Here is a 12,397-nt window from a genome sequence, read left to right on the forward strand (position 1 = left end):
AATGGAATGGAGTAGCATTATGTAGGTGTTGTAATGGCTTTTGTTTGGTTTTAAAGATATTATTTGGTAGTCAAATCTTTCCTGTGAATATTTAGATGGAGAAATGACAAATAAAAACAGAAATGTGCTAGCAGTAAGTAAAAATGTTCCTATCATTTGCAGATATCAGATGTAGATGATTATGAATTACTGTATGTATTTTTAATATCAGTGGAATAGCTTAATAAAAGTATATAATTTAATGCAAATATTTTTAGTATGCATGTGGTTGGAAAGCTGCTTTTAAATAAATAAAATATGGGATTACAATGTTTATAACCCAGAAAGTGTTCAAGTTTTAGTGGAAAAACAAGAGAAATATGAAATTCACATATATAATTAACTACCTTAAAACTATTTCAACCTAGTATGCAATTTGGAGATCTTTACTATCCATCAGTTTGTTCTCCATCTTATCTGAATGAATTGGCAGTCTCAATTCAATTGCTTTGAACAGGTGTTCAGATCTTGGTTAGTTGTAAGTGGCTCCCCTGTTAACAGTATCAACAGAGGGCAAAGGACTGAGTGAGTACAGAAAATCTACTACCCTCTCATCTTTTGAGATGGATCCTTTAGGGCAATGTTGATGATACACATTGGTCTGCTCTATAGAGAAATACTGTTTCTAAATTGTCCAGTACAGCACTTTTACAAAATAAGAACGAAGAGTTTCTTTTATGTACAGAAAATAAAAATGTAAAGGGCATTAAGTGTGACTTGTTGATAATTGTCACATCTTATTTTTTCCTTTGATGAATGGAAGTGTTTCATATTGCTTGCCTGTAAAACAGTGATAAAGCAATTTGTTCTAGATTTAGCTTATGCTCACCTAACTTTTTAGTAATCAGTGGAAAAGTGACATGTGCGCTGGTAATAGCTTTTTATAAGATAGGGCATCTATACCATGTTCAGATTGATTGGCAGCAAATTCTAGATGAGTTGGTTGCTTATAGGACTTTTTGGAGATGGCTAAAATTCTGAAGTGTATGTTTTATTACTATTAAGATGAATGACAAGAATAGAACTAAGAATATCATGTATCTGCTTAAAAGTTTGCTTTCTAGGCTTGGCGCCATAGCACAGTGAGTAGGGTACCGACCACATACATCGAAGCTGGCGGGTTCTAACCTAGCCTGGGCCTGCTAAACAGCAATGACAACTGCAACCAAAAAATAGCTGGGCATTGTGGCAGGCACCTGTAGTCCCAGCTACCTGGGAAGCTGAGGCAAGAGAATTACTGAAGCCCAAGAGTTGGCACTCTACCAAGGGTAACATAGTGAACCTCTGTCTCAAAAAAAAAAAAAAGTTTGCTTTCCATAGTAGCAGTTGAGCTTTAGGAAATTATGATAGGGGAGTTTAATTTCTACATGTGTAAGTTTTAGGAAATTCATCCAGTAAACAGTTTGACTTAGTAATTTGGTCAATAGATATTTTTAAATTCAAAAGAGTATATAAATTAAATTACACTGTATTTTGAACATGTTAAAGAAAAAGGCAACTTTATTTTAAAAACAGGAATGAAATTAGAAAGATAAAGAGAGCAGATCCCAAACAACTTCAACAAGGAGATTCTGATGCTGTATGGAATGAACTGGCATATTTCAAAAGGGAAAACCAGGAGCTAATGATTCAAAAGTGAGTTTATCTTTTAACAGTATGGACTTTGATAAACATTTGGGAGAATTTTCGTTAAAGGCCATCAAAGAAATATTTTATAAAATTTGAAAATGAAATAATCTGTTCCTTCCCAATAAAAGTAAAGACGAAAAGGCTAGCTTTAAAAAAAGAAATATATATATATATATATATATCATGCAATAACAAGTTGCACATTTACTAGCTCTAACAGAAACCGTATAATATGATCTAGGGATTGCGTTAATTAATGTGGCTCTCATCTGTTGGAGGTGTCGCTCTTCATTAGCCTGTATTTTAGACACTGCCGTGCTTCATTTTTGGAATGAGGTGGAGAGGGGATAACCTAGCCAGCCATCCTTGTTTGATCTCCTAGATACATATGGCAATGCAGAATGCCTGAGCTCTCTTGGTTCCCTGCCCTGTCCTGCTAATCCCAGCTGAGCTCATTATGGTGTAGCCTTGCTGCTACTCTTGGAGCCAGAACTGTCCAAGCTAATTACTGGTAGCAGTAGAACTGCCTGTTAAGGGTCTGGTGTGGATCTGCTAACATGGTCCTTGGTAGTGACCTGCAAAAGACACGAGGGAATTGCTTTCTTTCTTGCTGTGCACTGCCTGTCCTTAGGGCTTACTGCTGATTTTTCCACATTGGTCTCTTAGCTGCCCTAAGTATAAAACTTGATGAAGGATACTTCATATTTTAGAAAACATACAGTTTGCTTGCTTGATCTTATAATTCACAGGCTATTATATTAATTCGGCCAAAGAAAAACCACTTCTTCTTTTACTTATTTATTTATTTATTGAGATGAAAAAGCCTTAGACCAATATAATTAGCTGCTTCTGTTATTTAGCTATTTCTTCATTTAGAGTTAATATCTGACAATTGGATTAAACAGTTTTTTTTGAAAGCCTGCATATCTTTTAGAGTGCTAGAATTTAGCATCATATGGTATAATGTAATTAAGTGTAACTGAATTTTTTTTAGCTATAAATCAAAAGCTTATCTTATATACTACATAACTTTTGGTTACAACCTTTTACATGTAATGATAAACTTTTAAGAGAGTGACATCAAGTTTAAATGTATACTTCCATTTATGTCTCAAAGTGCAATATACTCTACTAGTGCTACATTTTTGACCCTGATAATGAAGTCTCTTATCTAAAAACTATTATTGTATATAAATATATATTTTGAGACAGTCTCAAGATGTCACCATGGGTTGAGTGCTGAGGCGTCATAACTCACAGCCACCAACTCTTGGGCTCAGGTGATCCTCTTGCCTCAGTCTTTCTATTTTTAGTAGAGACAGGGTCTCGCTTTTGCTTAGGCTGGTCTCAAACTCCTGAGCTCAAGCAATCCACCCACCTTGGTCTCCCAGAGTGCTAGGATTACAGGTATGAGCCACTGTGCCCAGCTTCTAAAAATTATTTTATAGACTACATAAATTTATCTAAGAAGCATTTCCTGATAATCTTAGTAGCTTAATTGAAATTTAACTGACAAGTCATATAATATACTCATATAAACTATATAATTCAATGTCTTTTAGTACATTCAAAGAGTTGTACCATATGTTATCACAATAAATTTTAGGATATATTCATCACTACCACCTACACAATTTAGCTATAATTCTCCAACCCTCTTATTCACTCTCCTCTGCCCTAGGGAACTACTAATCTACTTTCGGTGTCTGTAGATTTGCCTTTTCTTCACACTTCACATAAACAAGATTATACAATAGATGGACCTTTGTAACTAACTTTCTTTATTTAGCATCATGTTCTCAAGGTTCATCCATGTCATATCAGTGCTTTATCTGATAATCTTTAATGACTTCTACAAAACAAAAGTTGATCTCGGATGAAGTAAATACAGAGACCGAATCTAACTAGTTGGGAAATTTAATCTATTTATGCAGAGGTTACCTGTAAGTGGTACATTTGGGGTTTATGAAATATAACTTCATTGACAGTGAATGACTGTATTCTGTTTTGTTTAGTTTTGTTCTGTTTTATTTTTCCCCCACTAGTTCATAGCTGGAGTAGGGTGGCTGTAATCAGTATGATTTTTTGTCTTACTTATCCACCCCTTTCCTGGTCCTTTGGCTAGTTAACAAGTTTTCTTAAAATATAGGAATGCTGCTTTTAAACCAAAGTAAGTAGTTGTTCCAAATCCAACCTTAAACATTAACTTTTAAAGACTTTAATAAAACATTTCATGGCACTTCTACATCACAATGCTACTGTTGGCCATTTCTCCTATTGAGTATGGTTGGAAATATTAGTTGATGTAGTAGTAAAGGAATCTGAGTAATTGGAAATTTTGCATGGAATATAGTTTTTATAATATTTCACTTAGATTTATGAAATAAATCTACTTATCATGTCATGACTGTATTTCAACAAAAAGACCAGGAACTTAGCAATCTATGAACTGCTATAAATTGGCTGCTTGTTTTAGTATTTATCTAACAAGCATTGATATATTCATGTATTTATTCATTCACTCAATGTTTAAACAATATAATTCAGAGCCTGGCACTAAACCGGGGGCTGAATATACAGAGTTCCAGTTTTAAACTCTAAGAAGGTTTAGGGGTACCTGGCATGTGCTAGTGCTGTGGATGTTAGGTAATAAGAAGCCCAGAGAGCTTTCAGAAATGCCAGTGGACTCAATAGCTTTCTCACTCAATTGAAGTTGCTGCTTTAACAATGCTAAATTAGACTTAGGATCCAACAAAGTCTAATAGATGTTAACATTTTCCCAGATAAAAGCATTAGTACAAAAATATGTGTGTGTATTTTTTTTTACTGGTGATGCAAAATTATAAAACGGGGCTCTAGTGCAGCAGGAAATTAAGCTTTTCTAATCCAGCAAATCATACGTTGCACATTGTTAACCACAGCTGCATGTCCTTGCTAGAAATCCTAGGTGTGCTGACATTCATTGTATTTCACATTTGACATTCACATTCATTTTCTGTATCCTTCACTAAATAAATTAGGAATTTGAAGTGGTTTGGTAATTTTTTTTATATACAAATCTGTAGCTTATATAAAATGCTGCTTTGGGTATTCTGCTAGGCACAGGTAAACAAAGAGAAATTATATGCTACTCCTTTTATCAGGTCCTCACTACTTCATAGGGAAGAACAGCAGAAGTGTGATAAAATCAATAATGAGAGAATAGTAGTGACATAAAGCAGGAAAACTCCATTCTGCTTGTGATTTGGAAAAATGCTGAGTGAAGCATAGCTTCATTTATAAATGGTGATGATACTTGAGCTGAATACTTCAAACTAAGAGCTAATTGTCCTGCAGTGATTGCAGTGGGATCCAATATGCGCTGGCCATAAGTTTTGGGTTTCTTCAGTATATAAAGTAGAATTATAATTATAGCAATAACGATATGATATAGAATGTGGAATGGTTAGTATTTGGGATACTAGGAAAGTACCATTTAAACCTGTCATTAGGTCCTGAATTAACCTTTTGACTCCAAACGAGGCCTATAGGTGTTCAAATAAGATATTCCTTTTCTGCCCGTGGCTTTTGGTGCACGTGACGCCTGTAGGCGTGTTTCCTTTCTGAGCCCTACGCAGTCAAAGGATTTTAAAGCAGTAAGAGATATTAAGAAGATATAACTATCTGTGTGTGATAATAAAATAGACAAACTAAAATCAAAGATCTAATATTTTCTCTGCTTCTGTTGATTCTCACTTTTTTTTGGTAAGGGATAGATAAACTTTGCATTTTGACTTTATCAACTCTAATCTTAGACAAATGCATTTGTTTATTAATAGATCTTTTATCTTCACAGTCCTAATTTAATTTTTTTCTCAGCAGTTTCACTAATCTTCCTCCAACCTACACTTAACCTATTTACATATATGAAAGAAACTCACATGTAATTTAAACTCATCATAAAGTATTTGCCCACATGTGTTACAATCATTGTGACATTCACCCTGTGATTGTGATTGTGGTAGCAACAAATGGAACATACATAAGGGAAAAAACCTCAAGAAATTGGTACCAGGTCTGTTCTGAAGTAATGATTTATTCCAGTAAATAAAGGTGTAGTGTGTCTAATATTTGGAACCATAGAATAGAATAAATAGGAAATTTAAGAATTTGGGTAGGGAATAAAAATACTGTGTATTATCAGTGTTTTAGTCAGCTCAGATGACTATAATAAAATGCCATAGAGTGAGTGGGTTAAGCAACAGACATTTATGTCTCATAGATGTGGAGGCTGGGAAGTCTGAGATAAGGGTGGTTATGGATTTGGTTCCTAGTGAGGGCCGTCTTTTCCTGGTTTGCAAATAGCCACCTTCTCACTCTGCCATCACATTTCAGAAAGAAAGGACTAATCGCATAATGAAGACTTTCTTCTAACTCTGATTACCTCTCATAACCCCCATCTTTAAATGCTGTCACATTAGGGGATAGAGTTTCAGCATATGAAATTGTGGGGGGGACTCAGTTTAGTCCATAGCAATCAACCATGTAGACTATGATTTGTTGAGAATAATTAACTCAGAAGATAGGTAACTAGAAGCGGCTTTTGCCAGCAGCTCATTTCCAAAGGGGAGATGCTGGACTGCAGTGGATGTAAGCCGAATGTGAGGAACTGCGCACAGAAAGGAGTATGTGAGGTACACATCACCCAAGCTGAGTGAAGTGGCAGAAACAAGAAAGAAGAAGAAAAACAACAAAGATCATGTATGAATCTAGCTCCGATAAGAGGGAGACCCTTCCTCCCAAAAGAAGCTCCAAGAGGGCAAGCAGCCCACAGCGAACAGGGATCAAAAGTCTGTTCACCTTATCACCTTAGCAATTGCTAAGTCCCAGTCCTTCTTCATAAATGAGTTCCCACCACTGAGCCTAGGCCCCATCCCGCCTGGCACAAAAGACCAAATACCTTCCTGCAATCCCAGGCTACAGATCACCCTTCCCCCATCCTAGTTGCTGGAAGGACTGCCACCTGCAGAGGTTGGAGTGTTTGGCCAGTTTACTGAGAAGCTTGGGAATTCTGGCTCCATCTACTTGCAGTGTGAGAACAATAGTGCTGCAGTCCTAACTTTGGCAGGGACAAGGTGAACTAACTTGCTCTAGCTCTTCGGGAATTCTCAGAAATCTCACAGATTTCTGTTTTCTTCCCTCCAGGACAACCTCTGAACTTGATTGGATGGGCAGTGCCCAGTGCTTAAGAGACTTTTGACTGAACTTTACACTTGTGCCCTCAGCCAGGCAGAGGACCCCTGAGCTTGACTGGGTGGGCGGGGCTCAGTGTCTGAATGACTTTGCCTGAGCTTTGGGCATATGCTTTCTACAGAGCGGTGGCCTTCTGAGCTTGATTGGGTGGACAGTGCCCCGTGCATGAGCATCTCCCTGAACTCTGGGCTAATGCTGTCTGCTGGGCAGCCTCAGGAGCTTGATTGGGTGGGTGGAGGCAGCAAAGTGCTTTGGAGAGCACTGGCAAAGTGACTTTGACTGGAGCTCTGGGCCAGTGCTCTCTCCTGATTCTGTCCCCCTGGAGACACTGTCAAGGCTGCTGATACACCACTTGTCTGCCTTTGTCACAGCAGTGGTGGCACTACAACAGTGAGGGGTGGACTCAATAGAGACAACCTATCCGTTCATCTAAGGAAAGTATAATTAACATCTAAAAAAAAAGAAAAGAAGCTGAAAAGACTCATGGCGAGGAATCAGCAGAAGGACTTTGACAATATGAAAAATCAGAACAAATCAACTTCCCCCGGGATGTCAAAATACGACAGAAAATACCATCCACAGAGAAATAGAATTCTGCTGAAGTGTCAGAAAGAGAATTCAGAATATGGATGGCAAATAAGATAATTTAATAGAAGGAAAGATGGAAACAGAGAACGAAAAAATAATTCAGAAGTTGTCTCAAGAAATACAAAGTCACCAAGGATATGAACAGAATGAGGAAAGATACAGCAGAGCTTAAGTAATTGAGAAAGGTATTGAAGGAGCTTTGAAATATAATAGAGTCCCTCAGAAATAGAGCTGAGCAGTGTGAAGAAAGAATTTCAGATAAAGAAGACAAGAGTTTTGAATTATCCCAAGCATTCAAAGAGGCAGAAAAATGGAGGAAAAGAACAGAATATTCCCTGAGTTATGGGATCATTCCAAGAAATGCAACATCCAAATTATAGGGATTCTGAAGAAGAGGATTGTTAGTGCCCGCTGTGGGCACCCCATCCCCGTGCAAATAAAAACAGCTGGGACACAGATGGAAGGTACAAGCCTGTAAGAGGTGGGCTTCCCAACATCCAGGGAGCACCCCGAGTAACCTCTGTCGTGGCCTTTTATTGAAGCATTATACAACAGGTATGTGGACCCATGTACTGGAGCTACATGCTTAATGATCTCGATGTGCTCTTTCCCCACGGGCTCTACTCCCACCCTGTTGTACCACATATGTCCACGTTTCAGCACCTGCTTGCTAAGAAGACCGATCTTATCTCATTAATGCATGCACTTGCTTGAGGCTTGTCTCTGGGCTGCAGAACATCTCCGGCACACAGACTGGCTCCCAGAGCCTCCAGTGGCTGCTCGGTCTCCTACAGAGGATAGTCCCAAAGGCACAAATTCTCTGCTCCAAGATATTATGGCAGAGAACTTACCAAGTATTACAAGACATACAGAAATTCAGATAGTAGATAGTTTCAGAACCCCAGGACAACTCAATCCAAACAAAGCATCTCCTAGACACCCTGTAATTAATTTTTCCAATGTTGATAGGAAGGAGAAAATTCTGCAAGCAGCCAGGCATGAGAAAAGTATTACTTACAAGGAGAAGAACATCAGGATGACTGCAGATCTTTCACCTAAACTTTTTTTTCAAGCCAGAAGAGGATGGTCGTCATCCTTCAACCTTCTAAAACAAAACAATTTATAGCCCAGGATCCTGTATCCTACTAAACTGAGTTTCATTTGTGATGGATACATCAAATACTTCACTGACATATACATGTTGAAGAAATTTGCCATGACTAGAACAGCTCTACATGAAATACTTAGACCCATTCTTCATAATAATCATCAGGATGGTATACCACCAAAGTAAACCTACCCAGATATTTAAGAACAAAGTCTAGATTCCACAATGGGGAAAAGGGATAAAAATAAGCTTTGAACCTCTGAAAAACAAGATGATGAAAACTCTGCCATATCTGTCAATTCTCTCAATTAATGTGAATAGTGTGAATTCTCCTTTTTTTTTTATTAAATCATAAACATGTCTACATTGATGCATTTGTGGGGTACAATGTGCTGATTTCATGTAGAATTAGGAACGCTTACATCACACTGGTTAATGTATACCTCATCTCATTTACTTAATTGTTGTGTTAAGACATTTATACTCCACTTAATAGATCCGACGTGTACCCTTGCATTATGCACCATAGGTATGATCCCACCATTCACTCTCCCTTGATCTGACCTCCCTCCCATACCACCTTCCTCCCTCTTCCATCTTGGGCAATAGTTGTGATCATATGAAAGTATGAGTGATTTAAAATTGGTTTCATAATAGTACTGAGTACATTTGATATTTTTTCTTCCATTCTTGAGGTACTTTATTAACTAGGATATGTTCCAGCTCCATCTATGTAAACATAAAAGAGGTAAAGTCTCCATATTTTTTAAGGCTGCATAATATTCCATGGTGTGTGTGTGTGTGTGTGTGTGTGTGTGTGTGTGTGTATGTATGTATGTATATATATATACAATTTATTAATCCATTCATGGGCCGGTGGGCACTTGGGCTTCTTCCATGACTTGGCTATTATGAATTGAGCTGCAATGAACAATCTGGTGCAAATATCTTTGGTATAAAGTGATTTTTGGTCTTTTGGATATACACCTAGTAGAGGAATTGCAGGATCAACTGCCAGATCTACTTTTAGATACCTGAGTATTCTCCATACTTCTTTCCAAAAGGGATGTATTAGCTTGCACTTCCACCAGCAGTGCAGAAGTCTTCTCTTTTCTCCACATCCATGCCAACATCTGTAGTTTTGGGATTTTGTTATGTGAGCCATCCTTACTGGAGTTAGATGATCTCTCAAAGTGGATCTGATTTGCATTTCTCTGATTATTAAAGATGATGAGCATTTTTTCATGTGTCTGTAGGCCATGTTCCTATCTTCTTCAGAGAAGTTTCTGTTCAAGTCCCTTGCCCACAATGAAATGGGATTACTTGTTCTTATTTTATTCATAAGTTTGAGTTCTCTGTGGATTCTGATTATCAAACCTTTTTCAGAAGCATAACCTGCAAATATCCTCTCCCAGTCTGAGGGCTGTCTGCTTACTTTACTTACTGAGTTCTTGGTTGTGCAGAGACTTCTTAGTTTGATCAGATCCCAGTAATGTATTTTTTGTGTTGCTTCAATTGCCCGGGGTTGGGAGTGGGGGAGTGGGTCTCAAGCAAGAGCAGTCTAATCCCAAACCCAGCAGACGAAAAGAAATAACCAAAATTAGAGCAGAATTAAAAGAAATTGGAAACAAAAGAACTATTTGGAAGATAAGTGAAAGAAAAAGTTGGTTCTTTGAAAAGATTAATAAAATTGATAAACCCTTGGCTAGACTAAGCAGAAACAGAAAAATAAGATATCTAATAACTTAAACCAGAAAGATTTAGAACTTGTGGCTTGATGATTATCAAGCACTGAAATAGCATCAATGATACAAAATCTCCCCCAAAAAGAAAAGCCATGGGCCAGATAGTTTCACACCAGAATTCTATCAAACCATCGAAAAGAAACTACTTTCTATAATGTATAAACTATTCCAAAATATAGAGAAGGAAGGAATTCTCCCTAATGCATTCTATGAAGCAAATATCACCCTGATGCCCAAACCAGGAAAGGACCCAACCATAAAAGAAAACTACAGATGAATATCATTAATGAATATCAATGCAAAAATACTCAACATGGTATTATCAAGCAGAATATAACGACACAACAAAAAGGTTATACACCATGATCAAGGGGGTTTCATCCCAGAGATGCAGGATGGTTCAACATAGGTAAATCCATAAATATAATACACCACATAAATGGAATAAAAAACAAAGACCATATGATTCTATCAATTGGTGCTTAAAAGGCTTAGGTGATATCTCAGATTTTGATTTGCATTTCTCTAATGATTAAAGATGATGAACATTTTTTCATGTGTTTGTTGGCCAGTTGTCTGTCATCCTCTGAGAAGTTCCTGTTCAAATCTCTTGCCCACTTATAAGAGGGTTGTTTGCACTTTTCTTACTGTTTAATTTGAGTTCTCTGTAGATTCTAGTTATCAGGCCTTTGTCAGACTCATAACATGCAAAAATCTTCTCCCTTTCTTAAGGCTGTTCGTTTGCTTTGTTTGGGGTACCCTTAGCTGTGCAAAAACTTTTCAGCTTGATCAAATCCCAGTTATTTCTTTTTGGTGTTGTTGCAATTACTAATACAGTCTTTTTGGAGAGAAGTATGGAGAATCCTCAAAGATCTAAAAGTAAACCTTTCATTTGAGCCTGCAATCTCATTACTAGGTGTCCACTCAGAAGGACAAAAATAATGTTACCAGAAAAACATTTGCACCAGATTGTTTATTGTGGCTCAATTCATAACTGCCAAGTCGTGAAAGCAACCTACATATACCGTATATGTATTCCACAGTTTATTCAGCCATTAAAAAAGATGGAGTACAGTGCATGTTTTACATTCACCTGGATGGAGTTGAAATACATTATTCTTTGTAAAGTATCACAAGAATGGAAAAATAAATATCCAATGTGCTCTATACTACTATGAGATCAATATATAAAGAATCACATGCTCATAAGAACAATAAAATACTAATATAGTCTAGTTTGGAGGTAGAGGGAAGAAGGGGGCGGTGGAGGACGTTTGGCAGAAGGAGGGAGGGCCTGGGGTGGGATCTCACCTCATGTACACACTGTAAGTGTGTATAACACTCTCCCTAGGTGAGGGGCTCTTCTACAAATGGAACTTTACCCTCTAAGCAAGAACAATGTAACCTAAAAATTGTACCCTCATATTAATCATTTAATTAAAAAGAATTAAAAAATAAACAAAAACAAAGAAATAAAAATAAAATAAAATTCTGGGCTAAATTTTGTTTGGATTTGGGAACCTATAATTTTTTTTATTATTTTTGGTATTTTATTTTTTGTTATATGCATACACTGTAAGGCGCAAAACAATTCTTTTTGTTTTATTAAATCAAATCTGTGTACATTAATGCAGTAACGGGGTACAATGTGCTGGTTTTATATACAATTTGAATTTATATACAATTTTATATACAATTTATATACAATTTGAATATATACATCAAACTGGTTAACATAGCTTTCGTGGCATTTTCTTTTTTTTTTTTTTTTTTGGCCGGGGCAGGGTTTGAACCTGCCACCTCTGGCATATGGGACCGGCAAGCCACAGGCGCCGCCTGCCTTCGTGGCATTTTCATAGTTATTGTGTTAAGACATTTATATTCTACGTAGTATAGACTAATATCACTAATGAATATTGATGCAAAAATATTCAACAAGATCCTAACAAACAGAATCCAGCAACACATCAAACAAATTATACACCATGACCAAGTGGGTTTTATCATTGGGAACCTATAATTGAGGGTTTAGATATATGTAACCTGAGCACTAATG

This window comes from Nycticebus coucang, chromosome 8, assembly GCF_027406575.1.
Source record: "Nycticebus coucang isolate mNycCou1 chromosome 8, mNycCou1.pri, whole genome shotgun sequence".
NCBI classification, from domain to species: domain Eukaryota; kingdom Metazoa; phylum Chordata; class Mammalia; order Primates; family Lorisidae; genus Nycticebus; species Nycticebus coucang.